Here is a 14,777-nt window from a genome sequence, read left to right as displayed (position 1 = left end):
ACATGAAAAACATACTTCTGCCAGCTGCAGCTAGATGCAATTCCATAATTCGAGACTAACCTTAAATAAATATTTCATACAATCATAGAATCACAGACTGGTTTGGGTTGGAAGGGACCTTAAAGCCCATCCAGTTCCAACCCCCTGCCATGGGCAGGGACACCTTCCACCACACCGGGTTGCTCCCAGCCCCATCCAACCTGGCCTTGAACACTGCCAGGGAGGGGGCAGCCACAACTTTCCATATTTATTCTTATCATCATCCCTGGGGACGAGCGTATCAGCCAGCTGAGGTGTTCCTTGTTCATGGGTGATGGGTGCTCTGTCCCTTGCTGAGGAGGCCAGCGGTGGGAGCAAACACACCTTGTATGACTGAACCTAGTGTGTTGCTCCCAGAGCTGGCCACGCTGGAGGATCCTCTCTAAAACAGGTCACATTGGCATTTTTTTCTCTTGCTTGTGAGCAGATGCAGAGCTTCACTCCCTGCCCTGGTTGGATACATTTCACCCAGATTTGTCAGGTCTTCACTGGAAGCCGTGCAGCTGCGCTGGTGCTCTTGGCTCTGGTTTGTTGGCACAGGCCTAACCCAGCTCTGGGCCTCGGCCTTGCAGTGCCAACAAACCAACATATTTCCCAGAACGGCCTTGCATTATGGGGTGCTCTTTCCCTTCAGAACAGCTGGTTTTCCCGTGCTGTGACAACCTGTGATAACAGCACGTGGGGAAAATGCCCCGAACAAGGTGGGGACAAGGGTGAGCAGTTGGAAATAATGTTATTTTCCTCAGTAATTTTCCTTGTGGTGCTGATGGTGGTGGGGCTGCGCAGACGTAGGGAGGGAGCCCGTGTGTGAGCACGGCCCGGGCCTGCTGGCTGGACACGGAATGCAGGCTTGGGGGGTCTTGGCTACCCTTTTTTAGCCTGGTGTGAGGGATGTCAGTGTCTCTGGGGTTTTTTCTTTCTTTTTTCCCCCCTAGATTTTGGTTTGTTGTTTTGTTTTGTTTTTTTTTTAACTATCATCAAACTCCCACTTTTATAACACTTTTCCCCTGTCTTTTTTCTTATTTTCTCCTTTACTGCATTAAGATGCAATTATGTACTCTAGTTAATTGCCAGGTACTTAATGTCAAAATGCATGATGTGTGTGAAATGTCCTGTTTTTCTCTGTCAAAATCATATGTAGCACAGGAAAAAATGCAAGCTGTTAAGGTAATGTCTGGTCAAGAATTTACCTAAAAAGCGATTTTTTTCCTGGTGGAACATATATCACACCTTCAGGTGCAGTGTTATGATTATAGGCATTTAAAATGTATAAACTGTTTCTATTACATATTCTTAGTCCTAGAGGGACTTTGTGTGTAGGGCTTATTTACTCAGAATTACAAAATCACATTTGGTTTGGCACGTACTTAGGGGCTGATAAAGCTGGAAACGTTTTTACAGACTAATGTAACTGGACAGCAGCAAGTGCCAAAAAGCATTAGGAAAATGGAAATCTGTTCTGTTTCACAGCTGAATTTACCCTTTTATAGACCCTGAATGTGTTTGAATATTTTATTTCAAATCTGTCTGAGGCAGGTGGAAAAAGGTTTAAATTAATAAATGACATAATTAATGGCGGATATAATAATGGCACACCTGGCTGAAATAAGTTTTCTTCTTAAAAAAAAAGTTTTTCTCAGTTCCTGTTGGAAGACTGTTGTATTTTTATTTAAGAGCTCTTAAGCCACATGATTTTTAGCATGTGAAAAGTATTCTAAAAGAAGATTATGAAAGATGTGGAGTCAGGATTTGGGTAAGGGAGTGCTGGAAAGAGTGGTCCTGGGGCAGTTTGACATGGACTATTGTGCCAAGAATACATGAAGAGTAGTTTCGTGCTTAACTGGAAAAATATTAGTCCTTCATTTAAGTAGACGCTGTGTCATAATAAAAAGGTTATTTTCGTTTCTCTATAGAAAGAGTAGTCCCTCACAGAAAGTCTATTTAATTCTGTGGCTTAATCAAAAATTACAGGAAACCTTCAGAATTTGGTATTCCACAGCTTTTTCCATCAGAATTACTAGTTCATGAAAACTTTAATGAGCAACCTACCTAAAAAACATAAACCAAATTAAAAGCACGCAGGGAGCATTTCATGCTTCATACCTCCCTCCATTCAGCTGTACAATATTTGCTAATTTTGATAACGTTTGGCATCAGAGAATCATAATAGGATGTAGTTTTGTTTATGGCTTTCTGTTCTATCCACTATGTAAAAGAATTATTGAAACTACAGCTAAGTAGGGACATGAGAAAAAAATACTAAAAATATTCACAGATCTTGCCGTTTGCTTCCTCCACTTGGCTTCTTCTCAGCGAATGCGCCAGCAGGGCTGTTTCTGTCCTCTCTCTTTTCATGATCTCTGACTGCAGGGAGGAGCCATCCACGCAGGGTATGGCAGATTTCCAGGTCTGCAGGGCCGTGTTTCAAGGCTGGAGGGTGTGGGCATGGTGCTCCAGCTCTCCTGGCTGTGAAAGGTTCAGGAGGTCCTGGGATCACTCGAAATCCCCTGCAAAGCGCTTGGCCAACCCACTCCAGTGCAGGACAGGGCCAGCCCACGATGGGCTCTGCCTCCTGTCCTGAACTGTCCTGTCTCATGTTTGCTCTTCACAGCGAGACATTGGCCAGTTAACTTGTGCTGAAGCCCACATCTGGGCCGAGTTTGGGAAGACAGTGACTCCATGTCCATTGGAATAAAAGTCAACCATGAAATAAATAAATAAAACACAACTTCAGTTTCTTCAGTTCTGTAGGATTTTTTAATCCTACAAAACCACAAAACATTCTTTAATGAGACCAGCATATGCACTCTGTCGTAGACAGGCAAGTAGGGGTTAGCTAAAATGGTCAGGAAAGGAGAAAACCTGGCAGCCGCTTCCCCAGCCCTCAGGGCTCTCCCTCCCGCCCCGACGGCTTCGCTGGTTTCCCAGTCTCTCTTACTCCTCTTGCAGGCTTGGCACCCCCCCGCGTGTTTGCAGTTTCTCTGCCTGCCTTTCCTCTGTTTCCCTTGAGCTCTCATCTCTTCCTCCACGGTTATTTTCTGTTTCCAAGCTCTTTCTCTTCCTGTCTGTTTTACTTTCTCATTAAACTCATCTTGGCTCTCTCCAGGCTGACCCGGCGGGTTTGGTTGGCAGGGTACATTTCACTGGGCTGCTTTTCGGCTGCTTCCAGTACAAAAATATTGATATTTACAGAGCTTGTTGTAAGAATCAATATTGCACTGGGCAGCGCAGCCGCGGTGCTGTAAAGCCAGTCCCGTCGGGCTCGGAGCGGAGAGGGCTCTAAGGCGTGAGGCAGGGCGAGCAGACCCGTGTTCGGGGGGGTTGGTTGAAAGCACTGCGGGAGCATGATGAGATTCCTTGTCTTGCTTGTGGAGAGACGTGTTTATTATGGAAAAAAACATTCTGAAGCATCATTTTGGCTAATGCGGTAGCACTGGTGTACGTCCCCTTCGGTTCTAGCTTCCTCCGTGTATATATTCTCTTGAGATCATGGATATTAACTCCTGGGAGTTCACACAGGAGAAAATATTAGTAAATTAATTAGCTCGTAGGTAAAGCTGGTAGTAGGTACTTCTTTGCTTCAGAGAATAAAGATTTTCACTTCTACTCTTTTGAAAGCAGCAGTATTGGCTCTTACAGAGCACATCTGGCCCTCGGACTATCAACAGTCCAAAGGATTATTCGTGTTACCAACAGAATAACGCTGACAGCTGGAAACCACCGGCTAAAATAATTCAAAGCGATTTTTTGCCACACTGAGCAAGTCAACGCCTGGGAGCTGCTGGTCGCTTCCTCGCACAGTTCACCCTTTGCGCTTTGGAGTACCCTGGGGATGAGGAAGAAACAGTTAATTCAAACAAATAAATTAGATTTTTCTGGTTGCACACAAGCTGTCTTTTCAACAAGGAAGGAGAGAGACAAATCCTTTTCGCAAGTGTTGCCCAGCTCGGACAGGAGTTTAAGCCTTCGCTTGGCCCCACACAGCTGAGCAGTCTCTAAACCAAGCTACACGTAATCAAGTACCTCAATGAAATGTAACATCGAGAGTGAGATGATTTCACATAATTTTGCAATATTAAATAGCTTAAAAATGAATCTTTGGGAGGGGGACTCTTCCATCATCCCTTTTCTCTCTCAAGACTCGAAGATCAACAGACGAAAAGGGAAAAAAAGAAAACAAACCAAACCCTCTCAATTCCTTGTGCTGTAGATGCCCTCATTGTGTCTCATACCTGACCTGTGCTTTTACTGCAACAGGAGCTGTAACTCCGTGATGATTTCAAAGTCACTCTATTCCTAGCAAGTACTGTTGGTTTTTTTTTTTAGGGGGGGCGGGGGTGTCTCTAAGCAGCATTTCTTTATTTTATTTCATGACTCAGTTTTCAAAAATGTTCTTCTTACATGCCAGAGGAAAAAAGCCAGTAGTAAACAAACCCATGAACTTATACTAATGCAAATTCCTTATGAATTTCACAGCCTGATGAACCTCTTAGCTCTTAAAAGCCTTTGGAAACTTCTTCATCCTGGTTTTATTTGGCGAATTGTAGTCAATTGTATCTCAGGAATTTCTGTTTTCCTCAGCACTAGCTTGCTGCCCACAAATGTGATTATACTGACTTCCTTTCCTTTGGAATTTGAAAAGTTTATCCATTATTTCTCTTCCTTAAAAAATGTTTTGATGTTTTCAATAGAATATATACTTTCATCTTTAAGCTTAAGTTCGGTCAGAACGATTAAAAATTGTATTTCTTCCCCTTCTGTATTATTAATAATTATCCAAGTTTCTGTTTTCTCTGGTAGCTTTCTTGTTATTTCGTGAGGAAATTAGTTGAGGCTTTATTTCTAAATACCATTTAATAAAACTCAGGAACTGAATTCCAGTGAAGCACAGGAGGGTCCCTGTGAACATCAGGAAGCACTTTGGCACTGTGAGAGCGGCCAAGCGCTGGCACAGGTTGCCCAGGGAGGTGGTGGAGTCTCCATCCTTGGAGATGTCCAGAACCCAACCAGACATGGTCCTGGGCCACCTGCTCTAGGGACCGGAGGAGATGAGCTCTGGAGGTCCCTGCCAAGCCCAGCCCGTGATTCTGCGAGAATTCTTCACGAGATTTTTAGCTCATGAGGATATCGGCAGTGGACGAGAGCAGAGTCCCATCAATAGAAGTTAGAAACTTGATTACTAACTTCAGTGATGTTGATTTTTCCAATTTATTTTAAAAAAAGACTTTATGACAGGAGCTAAGAATTTACATGGACAAGGACTCATTCGGTTTTCATCCATATGGGAAGAGGTTAATCGTTGATGAAACATGCTCCCCCCCTCATTCATATCCTAGAATTTAAAAGCGGAGTGAGAGCCTGGCCTCTGCACAAATCCTTAATAATTACTGCTATCGCAGTATATATAAAATTCAACCTTCATAATTTGCTAAGTAGGTCCGTATTTCTCCACTTGAAGCTGCCTTAGGGAAGCTTGAACTAAGACATCATTTTTTTCTTAATTTTTCTGAAATATCTATATTCAGGGGTAGGTACTTCTTGCTCATTCGAGACACTTTATGAAAATTAGATGAAAGTGCTCTAGCCACACTTTCCAGTCTACATTATGAAAATATGATTTATACAGAGCCGTTCCCTTAGGAATCAAGTCTTTAAAGTCACAGAAACTATTTTAGCATTTTACCTCTCTAGACACACCGTCACCTCGTGGTTGGATCTTGTTAACGCAGGAGCCTCTCAGATATTACACTAATTCCCTTAATTAATCTCTAAAAAATTTGTTTGCAACTGTAAAACGTTTGCTGCAAATTCTAATCACTTCAAAAAATCTTAAATATTCCCCAGTATGGGCTACCCTGTTCTCCTTGAAGCCTCCACAACTGAGATTTTTAAATCCTGAAGCAACTTGAATGTCTAAAGTCTGATTGATTTCTCTCTCTCTAAGGGATGCACTTGGTAGCTGGCATATTACTGTCAAGGAGCTCTGTGTTTGGTACTTAAAAGCAAGATTTATTATGTCCTTAGCTCTGCTTCCAAACCTCTGTGGTGACAGCAGAGCCTGGCCAGCTCAGAAGTGCAGCAGGAGCTACCAGCTCCATCACTGAATGCCGGGCTGGTACAAGTGCCTCCACGTAGCACCCAGGTTTTTGTTTCACAGAATCACAGAATCACAGAATCAATGAGGTTGGAAGAGCCCTCTGGGCTCATCGAGTCCAACCATTGCCCTGACACCACCCTGTCAACTAGACCAGGGCACTAAGTGCCATGTCCAGGCTTTTCTTAAACCCCTCCAGAGATGGTGACTCCACCACCTCCCTGGGCAGCCCCTTCCAATGGCTAATGACCCTTGCTGAGAAGAAATGCTTCCTAATGTCCAACCTGACCCTCCCCTGGCCAAGCTTGAGGCTGTGTCCTCTTGTCCTAGCGCTGGTTGCCTGGGAGAAGAGGCCGACTCCCACTGCGCTACAACCTCCCTTCAGGTAGTTGTAGACTGCACTAAGGTCACCTCTGAGCCTCCTCCAGGCTAAACAACCCCATGAAATCATCATGGAGTTACAATTCCTGTTGCAGTAAAAGTACAGGTTAAGTATGAGACATAGTGAGGTCATCTACAGCAAAAGGAATTTAGGAGGTTTTGGTTTGTTTTCTTTGTTTTCCCTTTTCATCTGTTGATCTTCAAGTCTTGAGAGAGAAGAGGGATGATGGAAGAGTCATCTCTTTGTGTCCACTAATGTGACCCTTTGGCCACTAGCCATGATATCTTCTGGTATCTTCCTTATACATCACATGGGAGTCAGTAACATAACATGAGAATGGAAGGACATTTAAATCATTATCTCTCCCATTTCAGAAAATACGTGCTTGGGAGAAGAAATCCAGTAGTAAAGATACAGATACCCAGCACCGGCGGTCGCTTGTGGAGCAATACTTCCCAGTCGGCTGTGGGCCTTGGTGGGGTTAGGTGGGCACATACCCTTGGATGTACTTTATAAAAAGAAGATTTGCAAGGTCCAACTGGCAAAACCAGTTTAAATTGTGAACTGGCAGCGTTCTCTGCAGAAAACTCCTGGAAATAGAGAATCCATTACTCCCTTTGGCATGAAGGGGCTTTTAATTTGTGAGAAAGGCAGGTGACTACTGCTGTTTTAGTGGAAATGGGTGACAGGAGGAAATAAAGTTTGGTGACAGTTCAGGTGAGGAAGTTTGACATTTGTTCAGTTTTATGCAGAGAAAAGTTTTTGATGTGCTGGTGCTATTTGAGAATTTGTTGAATTGCATTTTTAATTATTTGTCAAGGGCACCTAGAGTCTTGGAAATGTATTATTTTATGTTTTATAGGTTGAAATCTAAATAAATAAATGTGGTTGAGAGCTCAAATGACTGTCTGCACAGTGTGCAGCAGCAGTTAAAGTGCTTTGGTGCATTAAAAGTACGGAATATATTACAGCAGCATATTGAACAATGGTGCATCTCATCTGGAGCGACGCATTCAATTTTGTTTGCCTACCCTAAGCTATAATTAAGATTGACAAGGTTATCCAGAGAAGGGGAATAAATATTACAGGAATTTTAGATGTGTTGACACATGACTAAAGAACTGCAAGAAATTAAATTTCAGAACAACAAATATGAACACAGTTAAGACAAGGCTGCTTCAGAAAATGGGAATGTCAGTGCAGAAATCCTTGCACTGCGAGCTCCGGCACTGGTTTGTGTGCTGGTTTGGGGGGTCTTTGTCCTGCTGCTTCAGCAGCAGAGCGGGGTCCTCAGGGTGGCCCCGGTGCAGATACCAGTAGCAGCAATAATGGAACTGGTGTTAGCTGGGATGGGAGAGCAGATAGACAAGTGCCATGAATAGGTTGGAGAAGGGCTGGGCTTTTGTATCTGTTGCTCCCAACGAGAAAGAACACTTCTTGGCCAAAACCATTACTATTATAAAGATTAGCCTGGAGAAGAGGAGGCTCAGAGGTGACCTTAGTGCAGTCTACAACTACCTGAAGGGAGGTTGTAGCGCAGTGGGAGTCGGCCTCTTCTCCCAGGCAACCAGTGATAGGACAAGAGGGCACAGCCTCAAGCTTGGCCAGGGGAGGTTCAGGTTGGACATGAGGAAGCATTTCTTCTCAGCAAGGGTCATTAGCCATTGGAAGGGGCTGCCCAGGGAGGTGGTGGAGTCACCATCTCTGGAGGGGTTTAAGAAAAGCCTGGACATGGCACTTAGTGCCCTGGTCTAGTTGCCATGGTGGTGTCAGGGCAATGGTTGGACTCGATGATCCCAGAGGGCTCTTCCAACCTCATTGATTCTGGGATTCTGTGAGTCTGTGATTACTGTTATAGCCACTGCAGGGGTTGGCAGCTGTCCCCATGCCCACTTGGCTGCGAGGTGCATGGCCACTGCACGACGCATCCCAGAGCCTGCTCAGCCCCGCGGCACTGCGGCCGCGCTGGTGCCATGGCTGGTAACCACGGGATAAAGGATTGTCCAGCCGTAGCGGTTGCAGTCGCTGCTCCCCTGATTCTCCCTCATCAGAGCAGTCTGCTTCTGTGATTTTTTGCGTTGGCCACCTCCACAGCCATGCTGGGGCTACCCCAGCCTTCATGGCCAGTATCCCCAGTGCGCACACACGGGCTGGCACTGCTCAGCCTGCCGGGCAGCGCCGGCGCCGATCAGATGGACGTGGAAATGGAGCTCCCCATATAACTACAGGTTTTCTTCTTCCCATCTGCTCCTGCTTGTCTCTCTCGCTTATCTGCTGCTGCTTTTTTTTAAACACAGCCAGCGTCACAGACGAAATCTTTCATTCCTCTTTTCCCCCGGGGCTAACCACCTACATCCTATTTTAAGAGCTATTTTCAGCCCGCTCTAGCAATTAACGTGCGATATTGCAATAAGTCTGGGCAGCAAAATTATCGGGTCATTTCGCTGAAATGTCCATTCTAGATAAATATGCAATCAGGCATCTGTGGCGGCGCACGAGTCAGCCCTCCGTTATCCTCGGGTGCACGGGTAGCCACAAACACGCTGCTGTACACACAGACAGAATTTTTATTAAAAATAGTGGAAATAATTAAGTGAAATTCTTCCCTGCATGTAAGCACAGGGCTCTCACTGGGGTTAGTCTGCGCTGAGCATGGGTACCAGTTAAAAGCTTGGTCATTAATCTTTTACAGTGGTCTGCAAATATGTGATTTATGTGCAACGATGTACGCAAGTTCTCCATCTTCTACTGACAAAACCAGCCAAGGCCAAACGTGCCTACTGTGAAAAACCACGAGGATCCAATTCTCACTCTTTTTGCAAGTGATGCCATCCCTTCAAATTTATCAGAATCTATATAATATTTATTACTTTATTTAATAAGTGAAAAAAACCCTTATTGCAGGTACCTCTATATCATCACAGTGAAATTAATAAAGATTTTGATCTCTGAAAAACACCAACTTTCTAGCAGATAATGTATGTAGCTAAATGCAAATAAATTTTGCATATGGTAGTAACAAGTGGGTTTGGTCCATTTTCTTGGTGTTTTCTTATCCTTTTAGGCAAAAAAATGTACAGTATTCAGGCTACAGCCACCTGTAGCTTCCGTCCCGTCCAAGTTGGAAGATAACCGTGGCAGCTTTCATGTCGCCAGCTCAGAGAGCAGTGGCAGGTCGGCTGCGGGAGCTTGGAGCTGGGCACGGTTCCCTGTTTCAGCCAAAGGAGGGTTTTCCCCAGGGGTTGAGCGGTGCCGTGCCTGGCACAGCCGCCGTCCCGGGTGCCCCGACGCTCCGCGGCGCTGGGGCAGCGGCGTAGACCTCTCCCCGCTCGCCTTTCTGTTCACATGCTCTTTCTTAATCAGCCAGTAAATTTCTGTTAATTCTCTCTCCTGTGTTGTAAATCAGTCTAAATTGTTGATGTTTGCCTCGTTGTCTTAAAAAAGGAGCCGTATTTTAAACTTGTGATCAAGACGTGACTCTAAGATAGGGAAAAAAGGTTAATGCCTGTGTGTGTGCTTTATGGAAATGTTGGTTATTCTGGAGTTGCAGATATCGCTCATGAGAGACAAGCTGATTAATCTCAGTTGTATGTGGCTCTCCAAGATTAATAACCTCATTCTGATGCGTGCTATTTATGGTGCAGCTCAAATGTTTGGGGTTTTTTTAATACTGAAAAGGTGTCGAGCAAATGTCTTCCACCCGTCCCAGCTCACCTCCTGCACTGAGTATGTTCCACCCGTTCTCGGGATCGTTGCTTAAAAACATTTATTGATTTCTAGTGCACTCCAGCAGCACTAGCAGCACCACGAGTGCATGGGTAGATGTGTTATTGCCTGGAGGATCCCTCTTTTTTCCTTGCTTTTTTTATGCCGTCGCTAGAGTAAGGGCTTTGACCCTCGATCTTATATAAAAATATGTTTGCTTATAAGATATTGCTTATAACAGGGCGAAGTCTTTGCTCCTGTTTGGTATTTGTCAAAGCAAATCCGTTAGCTGACGTGAGTCTCCCAGAGCCGGAGCTGTGACACGGGACTGATGTCGGTGCCTCTCCCCCGTCCGCGTGCACCGAGGGCAGCCGCTCCCCAGGGGCTCCGTGGGCCACCCGCGTGCGGCTGCGGCGTTAACGCGACCACCAAACAAAAGGAAACCCAGAAATCTGAGCTGGCTCGGTGTGGGCGAGCAGCTGAAAGCTCTCTGAGCTCCCTGGCAAGCAGCATTGAGGTGTTTGTCTGGGCGGGAGCAGGAGAGGTGTGTTAGCAATCGTGGGAGACGGCGTCACTCTGCAAATGTCATGGTGAGCTTCCACCTGTAGGTTCAATTATCTCTGCCCAAAACATGGTCAGGTTTGGGGTTTGTTTGTTTGATTTGTTTGAGTTTTTGCTTGGAGCAACCTGGTCTGGTGGAAGGTGTCCCTGCCTGTGGCAGGGGGTTGGGACTGGATGATCTTTAAGGTCCCTTCCAACCCACACCAGTCTGAGATTCTGTGATTCTACGGTTTTCCCAGCACTCTGGGAGTCAAGCTGAATTCTTTCCAGTTACATTTAATAAAAGAGGAGCTGTTTTTTATGCTCAGCAGGGCTATAGCCCACTGGCATTCAGCAAACGCTCCTGTTCATGCTCAGGCTGTAGCAGAGCTGTGCTTGCTGACCGACCCTTGCCTGGCTCGGGGAATTGGAGAAGGAAACACATTTTTGCCATTAATTTAAATAAACACTGATAAATAGGTGTGCTTGTACGTGTGGAATTAATTATTAAGCAAGATAATGTTGCTGTGTAGTTCCTTCCAGAGTAGTATTTCCTTTTCTCATCCCAGCAAGAACAGACCAGGCGAGGGGGTTTAGGGGGCAGCAGGCTTTGCAGACACAAAATCCTCCGTGCCAGCTGCCCTGCCCTGGTTCTGGTGCCTGCTCCCGTGGTGCCGGGCGAGCCGGGGCTGCGCTGGGGACGAGGCACAGCCGAAGCCCTGCTCGGAGCTGGGAGGGACCAGCCAGCTGCTCCTTTGTCCCGTCCCTCACTGTGTGGTAGCTCCGTCACTGCCTTTCCATCATTCACAATATATCACGCTTTAATGTTTGTGCTTTGGCCGTAATTGATTTGAGCCTTAATTTAAACACCTTTCTGAACAGGGGTATGAATCACACGTGTGTCTGTATAATGGTGATATAGTGATGGATGTACAGGACATACAGTGACTCAGTTACTGGATTAGTTATCGTTTCATGTATAAATACATACACATACCGATGTGGCTGTACAAGCCGGCGAGTCACACGGTGATTGTAGAGTGGCTCGTTTCATTTTAGTTTGCACAACGCCGTATTGATGGGAGTGGAGCAGGGCAGGAAACGGGAGGTGCAATTTTTCAACTGACCCATGATTTATTGTGGGTTTTTTCTGTGCAATCCAAGCACCTCCCAATGTCAGTGCGTGCAAACGCTCTCACCAGCGGGGAGGAGCCACCTCTCCCCACTCCAGATGAGGGACCAGGGGTGAGGGGCTGTCCTCGGCAGGACCCAGCTCGCTGCCACCCCTCAGCCCTCCTCATCCTCATCCTCCAGGACTTTGAGCCATTCCTTCAGCTGTTGTTTATGAACAAACGTGTACTCATCCCTTCTCTGGCCAACAATTTTTTCACTTGTCAAAACTGCGTAATAAGACATCATTTAATCTAAAAGCACACGGAGAAAAGTTCGCAGCTATTCTATCTAAATATGAACCTTAATATGCATTATATGTTTTCCAGTGTGATTACCCCACCTGTTAATACACTCAGCTTCTTAATATACCACATACAGAGGTTGTCAATAATTGGTTCATTTTATAAAAGTCTGTTTGTTCTGATGTGGAATTGTTAACTTTCAAAAGATGTGTTTCTATCTTTCCACCTCTTTTACGAGTAAAATGAACAGGCAACGTATTTTGAGCATGAATAAGAAGGCTGGGTGTTTTATTCAAAGGGAAAATGTAAAGGGAAAAGACAAAAGGAATTCCCAGTAGCTGTTGCTATTAGAAAGCCTGTTTGTAGGTGATGGTACAGAGGACACTACTCAGGAATTGCTCCTTGTTACCCACAGGTTGTGCCAGCGTTGTCAGGCTGTGTCAGACCTGGCCTCGGAGCAGCCGTGCAGTGGGGCGTTCCCGTGATGGGTTCACTCTCCCTAGGCAGGGTGGCTGTACGTGTGGGCGCAGCCCTGCCCCTGCTGCAGCCAGCTGGGGCCTGGGAAGGCAGGAGGAAAGGTTGTGTGTCTTGTTACATCCCTGCTGGGAGCAGAGCAGCGTCAGCCTGCTTGTCCCACGTGCAGGAGCTCCAGGCGGTGCCGGTGCGGTACTGCCCGCCTTAGTCCTCGTCGGGGTTTGGGTTAGAGCAGCCCACGTGAGCAAATGCACTTTTATAAATAATTGTCACTCACATCTGCTAAAGTCATTTGCTCTAAACTGCATCGCTGTTCCAGAGACGGGGTGTGAGTACAGCCAGCACAAGGGGATTATGTCCTGCCAGCCACCCGCGTCTGTCGGAGCAGGGCTGTGGGGTACGCCGACACGTCGGGGTTTGTGCCGCTTCCCTCCAAGCTAGGGGAATGTGAGGTCGTTTCCACTTGATCCTTTTTACGTTATAAATGAGTCCACAGCAACAATTAGGAGCAGACAAGAACTTGGCTGTGTGCTGCTTCAGTGGATGTGCTGTGGGACCGGCTCCGCCGTGTAGTGGAAGGTAGTGGGAGATTTCAGCAGGAAAATCAGCGTGTCAGAATCAATAGCTGTGATTATCCCGCAGTAACTGCGCTTGATGGTCGTGGGCCACGTTCTTCAGCCTGGATTAGGGAGGCAAGCGTGTGAGTGTCTGCTGCGAGAAGATAAAGAGCGCCAGTTGAGTAGGGATGGCGGTTTTGCTAAGTAATCGACTGCCTTGGCTGCCTTCTGTAAAAAGCTGAATTCCTCCGGTAAAATTTCTTTTCACAATGAGTGAGTCAAGTGGAAATGCAGCGTGAGAAATGAGAACAGGCTTCTGAGGTGCTCAGAAAAATGTTCATCCTATTAGCAGTCCAGGGACAAAAAATAACAAGTCTAGGCAGAGCATTTGGAGATGTACAATATACTTAAGGCATCCTCTCAGATTTGTAATAACCCATTTGTGTCTTAATCTCAGTCTGGTTTAAAAGACACCCATAGGCCAGCTCTTATTGTCTGTCTGTATTTGTGACAGTGGAGAGCTTCCCATTGCTGTTGGTCTTGCTTTGCTGTCCGTGTTGGTCACGTGTGGCATCCTGCATGTACATATGGCAACACACCTAGCTCATCTCAGCCCAAAGGTATGGAAAATGCTGCTGTTGCTGAGATAATTAAAGCACACAGTATTGTCCTTGCATTTTGCACTGCCAAGTTGAGCATAGGAAGACACTGTTTCAGGTTATACGTGGTTTTCTTCTATAAAACTAGAAAACTAAGCACCGCATGAACCAAGAACTCAGTCAGGTTTATTATCTTCCAGTGATTTCAAAGACTTTTTGTTGTTATTTGCCACTCTAAAAGCAAACACTTGATCTGAATCTTTTCCGTTATCTCGCATGGCGAGGCTCATTCACGTCTTAAATGTGAGTCATTTGGAAGGGGTTGGATCCAGGATATATCCTTCAAATGGTGGAAATGCAGAATATATAAAGTGAGATATGAATTCCTGAAGTCCTTTCGAATGTCACTGCCGTGAAGTACGTCCCTTATCTGCCTTGTCCTTGCGTCACTAGTGGTACGTCAGCAGAGACCAGGACCACCAAGAGGGACCTGTGAAATGCAGGACGCCTTGGAGTGGTTGTCTCAAATTATTCCATTAGATGCTATTAAAAAATAATTGAGATGTCAATGCACTGTGTAAGATGTGAAGGTTTCCACCCCGTGGCAGTGTGCAGTGCAGCTGTGGGCCACCGCGGAGCAACCCTTTGTACTTCACTGGAGACGTGCACATCTTGATCCTGGAGAGCTCCGCTGGGGACTGGGTGGGTTTCACGGTCCATCTGAGCGATAAACACAGCCCAGCACCAGCAGAAGTGTCTCCTGAGCTGTGAGCTCTTTCCCCAAGGTACAGCCCGCTCTCTTGCTGCACCAGCACCGTGTAAGCAGCGTGAGGAGCAGTTACCACACGGGAGGGATGGCATCAGCATCCCGTGACCCCGCTCGGGTGGGCTCTGGCTGCGACGGTGGGGATGCACCACACCAAGATCTCTCCCCAGGAACATGCTTAATAATATTATCAATAAAGTATTAGT

The 14,777-nt window shown here is 46.0% G+C and overlaps 1 protein-coding gene across 2 annotated transcripts in view; it reads left to right on the top strand.

The window, feature by feature from the left end:
* The window catches only part of NEGR1 (neuronal growth regulator 1), a 257,739-nt gene that overhangs the window by 87,680 nt on the left and 155,282 nt on the right, over nt 1-14,777 (top strand). The window lies entirely within an intron of this gene.

The sequence above is a fragment of the Nyctibius grandis genome, chromosome 8, assembly GCF_013368605.1.
Source record: "Nyctibius grandis isolate bNycGra1 chromosome 8, bNycGra1.pri, whole genome shotgun sequence".
Classification (NCBI taxonomy): Eukaryota; Metazoa; Chordata; class Aves; order Nyctibiiformes; family Nyctibiidae; genus Nyctibius; species Nyctibius grandis.
Note: the sequence above shows the minus strand (reverse complement) of the source record. Positions and strands in the feature narration are given on the sequence as shown.